The 7,500-nt window shown below is 51.8% G+C and overlaps 1 non-coding gene across 1 annotated transcript in view; it reads right to left on the reverse strand.

Annotated features, from left to right (window-relative positions):
* LOC124588710 overlaps window positions 1–1,414 on the reverse strand; it is a 1,910-nt gene extending 496 nt beyond the window's left edge. Inside the window, exon 1 of the ribosomal RNA XR_006975783.1 lies at window positions 1–1,414. This exon is cut by the window's left edge and continues 496 nt beyond it. This is a non-coding gene — a ribosomal RNA (small subunit ribosomal RNA).
* Between the last annotated feature and the right edge of the window lie 6,086 nt (window positions 1,415–7,500).

The following is a 7,500-nucleotide window of genomic DNA, read 5'->3' on the forward strand; positions in this document are numbered from 1 at the left end:
AATTAACCAGACAAATCGCTCCACCAACTAAGAACGGCCATGCACCACCACCCACCGAATCAAGAAAGAGCTATCAATCTGTCAATCCTTCCGGTGTCCGGGCCTGGTGAGGTTTCCCGTGTTGAGTCAAATTAAGCCGCAGGCTCCACTCCTGGTGGTGCCCTTCCGTCAATTCCTTTAAGTTTCAGCTTTGCAACCATACTTCCCCCGGAACCCAAAAGCTTTGGTTTCCCGGAGGCTGCCCGCCGAGTCATCGGAGGAACTGCGGCGGATCGCTGGCTGGCATCGTTTATGGTTAGAACTAGGGCGGTATCTGATCGCCTTCGAACCTCTAACTTTCGTTCTTGATTAATGAAAACATACTTGGCAAATGCTTTCGCTTCTGTTCGTCTTGCGACGATCCAAGAATTTCACCTCTAACGTCGCAATACGAATGCCCCCGCCTGTCCCTATTAATCATTACCTCGGGTTCCGAAAACCAACAAAATAGAACCGAGGTCCTATTCCATTATTCCATGCACACAGTATTCAGGCGGGCTTGCCTGCTTTAAGCACTCTAATTTGTTCAAAGTAAACGTGCCGGCCCACCGAGACACTCACTCAAGAGCACCCTGGTAGGATTGCAACGGGGTCCGCCTCGGGACGCACGAGCACGCACGAGGCGCGTCGCACGCCTTCAGCTCGCCCCACCGGCAGGACGTCCCACGATACATGCCAGTTAAACACCGACGGGCGGTGAACCAACAGCGTGGGACACAAATCCAACTACGAGCTTTTTAACCGCAACAACTTTAATATACGCTATTGGAGCTGGAATTACCGCGGCTGCTGGCACCAGACTTGCCCTCCAATAGATACTCGTTAAAGGATTTAAAGTGTACTCATTCCGATTACGGGGCCTCGGATGAGTCCCGTATCGTTATTTTTCGTCACTACCTCCCCGTGCCGGGAGTGGGTAATTTGCGCGCCTGCTGCCTTCCTTGGATGTGGTAGCCGTTTCTCAGGCTCCCTCTCCGGAATCGAACCCTGATTCCCCGTTACCCGTTACAACCATGGTAGGCGCAGAACCTACCATCGACAGTTGATAAGGCAGACATTTGAAAGATGCGTCGCCGGTACGAGGACCGTGCGATCAGCCCAAAGTTATTCAGAGTCACCAAGGCAAACGGACCGGACGAGCCGACCGATTGGTTTTGATCTAATAAAAGCGTCCCTTCCATCTCTGGTCGGGACTCTGTTTGCATGTATTAGCTCTAGAATTACCACAGTTATCCAAGTAACGTGGGTACGATCTAAGGAACCATAACTGATTTAATGAGCCATTCGCGGTTTCACCTTAATGCGGCTTGTACTGAGACATGCATGGCTTAATCTTTGAGACAAGCATATGACTACTGGCAGGATCAACCAGGGAGCTGCGTCAACTAGAGCTGAGCAGCCGGCCGCCCGGGAGTGTGTCCCGGGGGCCCGCGCGAACACGCAAGCGTCCGCTCAATTATTCTGCAAACAGGAGGAGGCTGAGCTCCCCTGCACGATACACCTCGAAACCCTCTCAGGTCCCGGCGGCGCGCAGCGCCGTCCTAAGTACTTGGTCGGGTTCGAGAGAGGCGCAATCGCCCGGAGTTTGGCGAGTAGACGCTTTAGGTGCGACCACCCGTGCTCCCAACTGAGCTTGCCGCTGCCGACAGAGGCCCGGGAGCGTGCTGTCGTGGCATTGCCGGCGGGAGACAACACGCGCCACCTACGGTGGCCGGCAGCTCCAACGCCAGCGCCACAGAAGGACAAAAGCCCCACTTGGGTGCCGAAGCGAACTCTCCCAGCACAGCGCACGCGCCAACACGTCCGCACAGCTGCGATACAAACCACCTGCGAGAACCGCAGAGGCGACCGAGCAGCAGACGGCGTCGCGGCGCCGAGCGCCGGGCGGCGGCGCATCCTCAGCGCACACAGTCCTCAATCGGACCAGCACACTGCAGATGTCCACCGCGCTTCGCACCGGGCCCGCGAGGACCTACTTTGGCCGCACGGCGCCGCGTGCAGGGTGCGCCGGCGCGCAGCTGCGCCGCCTGCCGCCTCCGTCGGCCGGCGCGCCTGCCACTGGCCGCCCCCACCAGCCGGCTGTAGCGCGTGCGCCCACGCACCGCGCGGCCAGCACGCCGGGAGGCCCCCCCTCACCGGCCGGGGACGGTCCCACCCAGCCACCGCCGCGTATCGCTTCACACCCACATGCCATTCACGTTCGTGGGCATGGTGGGTATCGCTGAAACAACCGGTTGGTAGCTCAACCGATCGTCGCCATCACTGATTCACCTCTAGCGAGAACAACCGCACCACAACGGTTTACCAGTTGTTCATTTGCGTAACGTCACCAGCAAACGTAGACGTCCATCGCCATTTGCAAATTCAACGATTGTTGCATGCCTGTGTCAGGTGTCACGACACACTATGTCTGCCCACATACACGCAACAACATGTGCACGCTTCGCGAACACGTGGAAGGTGGCCCCCGTACGTATGCGATGTCCATTGCGCGAACGACTGTCAACCGGCCTCTGTCGCATGTCGCAGATGTGGAACGCAGTGCACCATGCTGTCACGGTGTGTGAGAAGAGACGACTACGTCTGACAACACGCGCCACTACATCAACAGACGGCTCATGCTGATCGCCATCCAGGGCATACCACACTGCAATCCGGCTCTTATAGGGAGACGACACATAGCTGAGTGCACAACAGTTGGACCGCATGGTTCGCCGTTGTTGGCGCAGTCGTTGTACGGTCACATGTACCACGATGTATCATTCAGTACATGAGGACCAATGTGCAGTACAGTGTGTGATTTGGACGTACAACATCAGCGGACAGTTGACACAGGCCGTACCACAGCGTAGGCTAAGTGCTTCGCCATGCGAATGCCAATGAACAACTGCGAAGGGCATTGAGCATGTACGTCCTGCTGCCATCCACATTACAGTGTATCGCTGCAAGGTGTTTAACATGAAGCGATACACTGGGGACCAGGCAGTGCGAGTAGCAAACTATATTGCGGGGGTTGCAGTTAGGCAACACTACACTAATTTAACGCGTCGTATGACAATTACAGAGCGGGTTAAGGCCCAACGTGTGTTGGGTTAAGGCCCAACGTGTGTTGGGTTAAGGCCCAACGTGTGTTGGGTTAAGGCCCAACGTGTGTTGGGTTAAGGCCCAACGTGTGTTGGGTTAAGGCCCAACGTGTGTTGGGTTAAGGCCCAACGTGTGTTGGGTTAAGGCCCAACGTGTGTTGGGTTAAGGCCCAACGTGTGTTGGGTTAAGGCCCAACGTGTGTTGGGTTAAGGCCCAACGTGTGTTGGGTTAAGGCCCAACGTGTGTTGGGTTAAGGCCCAACGTGTGTTGGGTTAAGGCCCAACGTGTGTTGGGTTAAGGCCCAACGTGTGTTGGGTTAAGGCCCAACGTGTGTTGGGTTAAGGCCCAACGTGGGTTGGGTTAAGGCGCAACGTGGGTTGGGTTAAGGCCCAACGTGGGTTGGGTTAAGGCGCAACGTGGGTTGGGTTAAGGCGCAACGTGGGTTGGGTTAAGGCGCAACGTGGGTTAGGTTAAGGCGCAACGTGGGTTAGGTTAAGGCGCAACGTAGGTTAGGTTAAGGCGCAATATAGGTTAGGTTAAGGCGCAATATAGGTTAGGTTAAGGCGCAATATAGGTTAGGTTAAGGCGCAATATAGGTTAGGTTAAGGCGCAATATAGGTTAGGTTAAGGCGCAATATAGGTTAGGTTAAGGCGCAACGTAGGTTAGGTTAAGGCGCAACATAGGTTAGGTTAAGGCGCAACATAGGTTAGGTTAAGGCGCAACATGGGTTAGGTTAAGGCGCAATATAGGTTAGGTTAAGGCACAATATGGGTTAGGTTAAGGCACAATATGGGTTAGGTTAAGGCACAATATGGGTTAGGTTAAGGCACAATATGGGTTAGGTTAAGGCACAATATGGGTTAGGTTAAGGCACAATATGGGTTAGGTTAAGGCACAATATGGGTTAGGTTAAGGCACAATATGGGTTAGGTTAAGGCACAATATGGGTTAGGTTAAGGCACAATATGGGTTAGGTTAAGGCACAATATGGGTTAGGTTAAGGCACAATATGGGTTAGGTTAAGGCACAATATGGGTTAGGTTAAGGCACAATATGGGTTAGGTTAAGGCACAATATGGGTTAGGTTAAGGCACAATATGGGTTAGGTTAAGGCACAATATGGGTTAGGTTAAGGCACAATATGGGTTAGGTTAAGGCACAATATGGGTTAGGTTAAGGCACAATATGGGTTAGGTTAAGGCACAATATGGGTTAGGTTAAGGCACAATATGGGTTAGGTTAAGGCACAATATGGGTTAGGTTAAGGCACAATATGGGTTAGGTTAAGGCACAATATGGGTTAGGTTAAGGCACAATATGGGTTAGGTTAAGGCACAATATGGGTTAGGTTAAGGCACAATATGGGTTAGGTTAAGGCACAATATGGGTTAGGTTAAGGCACAATATGGGTTAGGTTAAGGCACAAAGTGGGTTAGGTTAAGGCACAACGTGGGTTAGGTTAAGGCACAACGTGGGTTAGGTTAAGGCACAACGTGGGTTAGGTTAAGGCACAACGTGGGTTAGGTTAAGGCACAACGTGGGTTAGGTTAAGGCACAACGTGGGTTAGGTTAAGGCACAACGTGGGTTAGGTTAAGGCACAACGTGGGTTAGGTTAAGGCACAACGTGGGTTAGGTTAAGGCACAATACGGGTTAGGTTAAGGCACAATACGGGTTAGGTTAAGGCACAATACGGGTTAGGTTAAGGCACAATACGGGTTAGGTTAAGGCACAATACGGGTTAGGTTAAGGCACAATACGGGTTAGGTTAAGGCACAATACGGGTTAGGTTAAGGCACAATACGGGTTAGGTTAAGGCACAATACGGGTTAGGTTAAGGCACAATACGGGTTAGGTTAAGGCACAATACGGGTTAGGTTAAGGCACAATACGGGTTAGGTTAAGGCACAATACGGGTTAGGTTAAGGTACAATACGGGTTAGGTTAAGGCACAATACGGGTTAGGTTAAGGCACAATACGGGTTAGGTTAAGGCACAATATGGGTTAGGTTAAGGCACAATATGGGTTAGGTTAAGGCACAATATGGGTTAGGTTAAGGCACAATATGGGTTAGGTTAAGGCACAATATGGGTTAGGTTAAGGCACAATATGGGTTAGGTTAAGGCACAATATGGGTTAGGTTAAGGCACAATATGGGTTAGGTTAAGGCACAATATGGGTTAGGTTAAGGCACAATATGGGTTAGGTTAAGGCACAATATGGGTTAGGTTAAGGCACAATATGGGTTAGGTTAAGGCACAATATGGGTTAGGTTAAGGCACAATATGGGTTAGGTTAAGGCACAATGTGGGTTAGGTTAAGGCACAACGTGGGTTAGGTTAAGGCACAACGTGGGTTAGGTTAAGGCACAACGTGGGTTAGGTTAAGGCACAACGTGGGTTAGGTTAAGGCACAACGTGGGTTAGGTTAAGGCACAACGTGGGTTAGGTTAAGGCACAACGTGGGTTAGGTTAAGGCACAACGTGGGTTAGGTTAAGGCACAATACGGGTTAGGTTAAGGCACAATACGGGTTAGGTTAAGGCACAATACGGGTTAGGTTAAGGCACAATACGGGTTAGGTTAAGGCACAATACGGGTTAGGTTAAGGCACAATACGGGTTAGGTTAAGGCACAATACGGGTTAGGTTAAGGCACAATACGGGTTAGGTTAAGGCACAACGTGGGTTAGGTTAAGGCACAACGTGGGTTAGGTTAAGGCACAACGTGGGTTAGGTTAAGGCACAACGTGGGTTAGGTTAAGGCACAACGTGGGTTAGGTTAAGGCACAACGTGGGTTAGGTTAAGGCACAACGTGGGTTAGGTTAAGGCACAATACGGGTTAGGTTAAGGCACAATACGGGTTAGGTTAAGGCACAATACGGGTTAGGTTAAGGCACAATACGGGTTAGGTTAAGGCACAATACGGGTTAGGTTAAGGGACAATACGGGTTAGGTTAAGGCACAATACGGGTTAGGTTAAGGCACAATACGGGTTAGGTTAAGGCACAATACGGGTTAGGTTAAGGTACACATTGTTGTAAGGAAAGGTGTTTTGGGGGGGGGGGGGGGGCCGGTTTGTTGATTGTGATTATCGTAAGTAAATGACTGCGGCATCATCTGATTTGCCACGTCAGGGTGCACCTTTGGCTCATAACAGGCGGCGCTCTGATTCCATGCTTGTGGCAGACCTGTGTCTTTCATTCCTGCCATTGTTTGTGTGCTGTGACAGGAGGCAGTATTGTGATGTTGGGTGTACCCCTGTGTAGGACATGTGTGGGTGTTGGTGGCTTAGCTGAGCAATGGTGGTTGTCGGAAGGGTGGGATATTCTGTTTTGTGAGTGGACCTCCCGGTCTGGTTATGATAGTGTGGATAGTCTAATGTGGCGGAGAGGATGCACTGGGTGTTGTTCCATGCTGGTGCTTACATATTGTCTCTGTGCCTGTTACAGGCAGAGAGTAGTGCGTGATAAGAGTGTCTGGCTGACGTGTGGTTGTGATTGTGAGCAGAGTCTTTCAGCATGTATACGGACAGTTGTATACATTATCTGTATTTTGATGGCTCTATCTATTACTAATCAGCGCCGTGTATACGTTTCATCCGGTTCCAGTCGAAACTGTTGTATCTCTGTACATTAGTGACACGGCGAGGCCGCCATGTAGTTACTCGTCTCGGCAGCTTCCACCGGTGTATGGCAAATGATTATAAGGAATCAGTCTAGTCGTCAATACCGATAGTGTGACGTCACATGTCTGGGGTGGGGGACGCTGCGCCCTTCCGGTGGGTCATGGCCTAGAAAGACTCTTCCCACGCAGGGGGGCTTGGACTGTCATTGACTCTTCCGAGTAATATACTTGCCGTACGTTTTTGCGACTGCGAGTGCAACGCTCACCGGTACCGACATGGATGGAGCGCCTCCTAGCTGACCGCTGAGCATCTGCATTCGTACAGAGAGCAACGCGATCGCGTCTGTAGCTCGTAAGTGGTACAGCTCGCAGCTCATGTATAGGGACAGCGGGAATGTCGCATATTGGACATAACTCTTCATGAAACGCACGTTATAGGGGTGGATTGCACATTGCGCGTGCGAGCAAAGTCCGCCGTTCATCCGCTGGAGTTGCGGGTTGGGCGGTTGGGGTGGGGCACGAACGGGTGCAGGTGGAGTGATTGCCGGTCCACGACTTCGTGCGGCAGAGGCGCTGGCGTTGGGGTGCTGTTGTCGACAGAGGATGCAGGCTTTGTGGGTGGGGTCGAAAGAAGGGCACTGTGGGCCCATGGCTGTCTTAGTCGGCTTGGCGTCTCATAGATGACGGTATCGTCGTTGCAGGAGGTCATGTTGCGGGAGACCTACAGATGGCGGTATGTTTTGCGGTGCGC

The sequence above is a fragment of the Schistocerca americana genome, unplaced genomic scaffold, assembly GCF_021461395.2.
Source record: "Schistocerca americana isolate TAMUIC-IGC-003095 unplaced genomic scaffold, iqSchAmer2.1 HiC_scaffold_657, whole genome shotgun sequence".
Classification (NCBI taxonomy): Eukaryota; Metazoa; Arthropoda; class Insecta; order Orthoptera; family Acrididae; genus Schistocerca; species Schistocerca americana.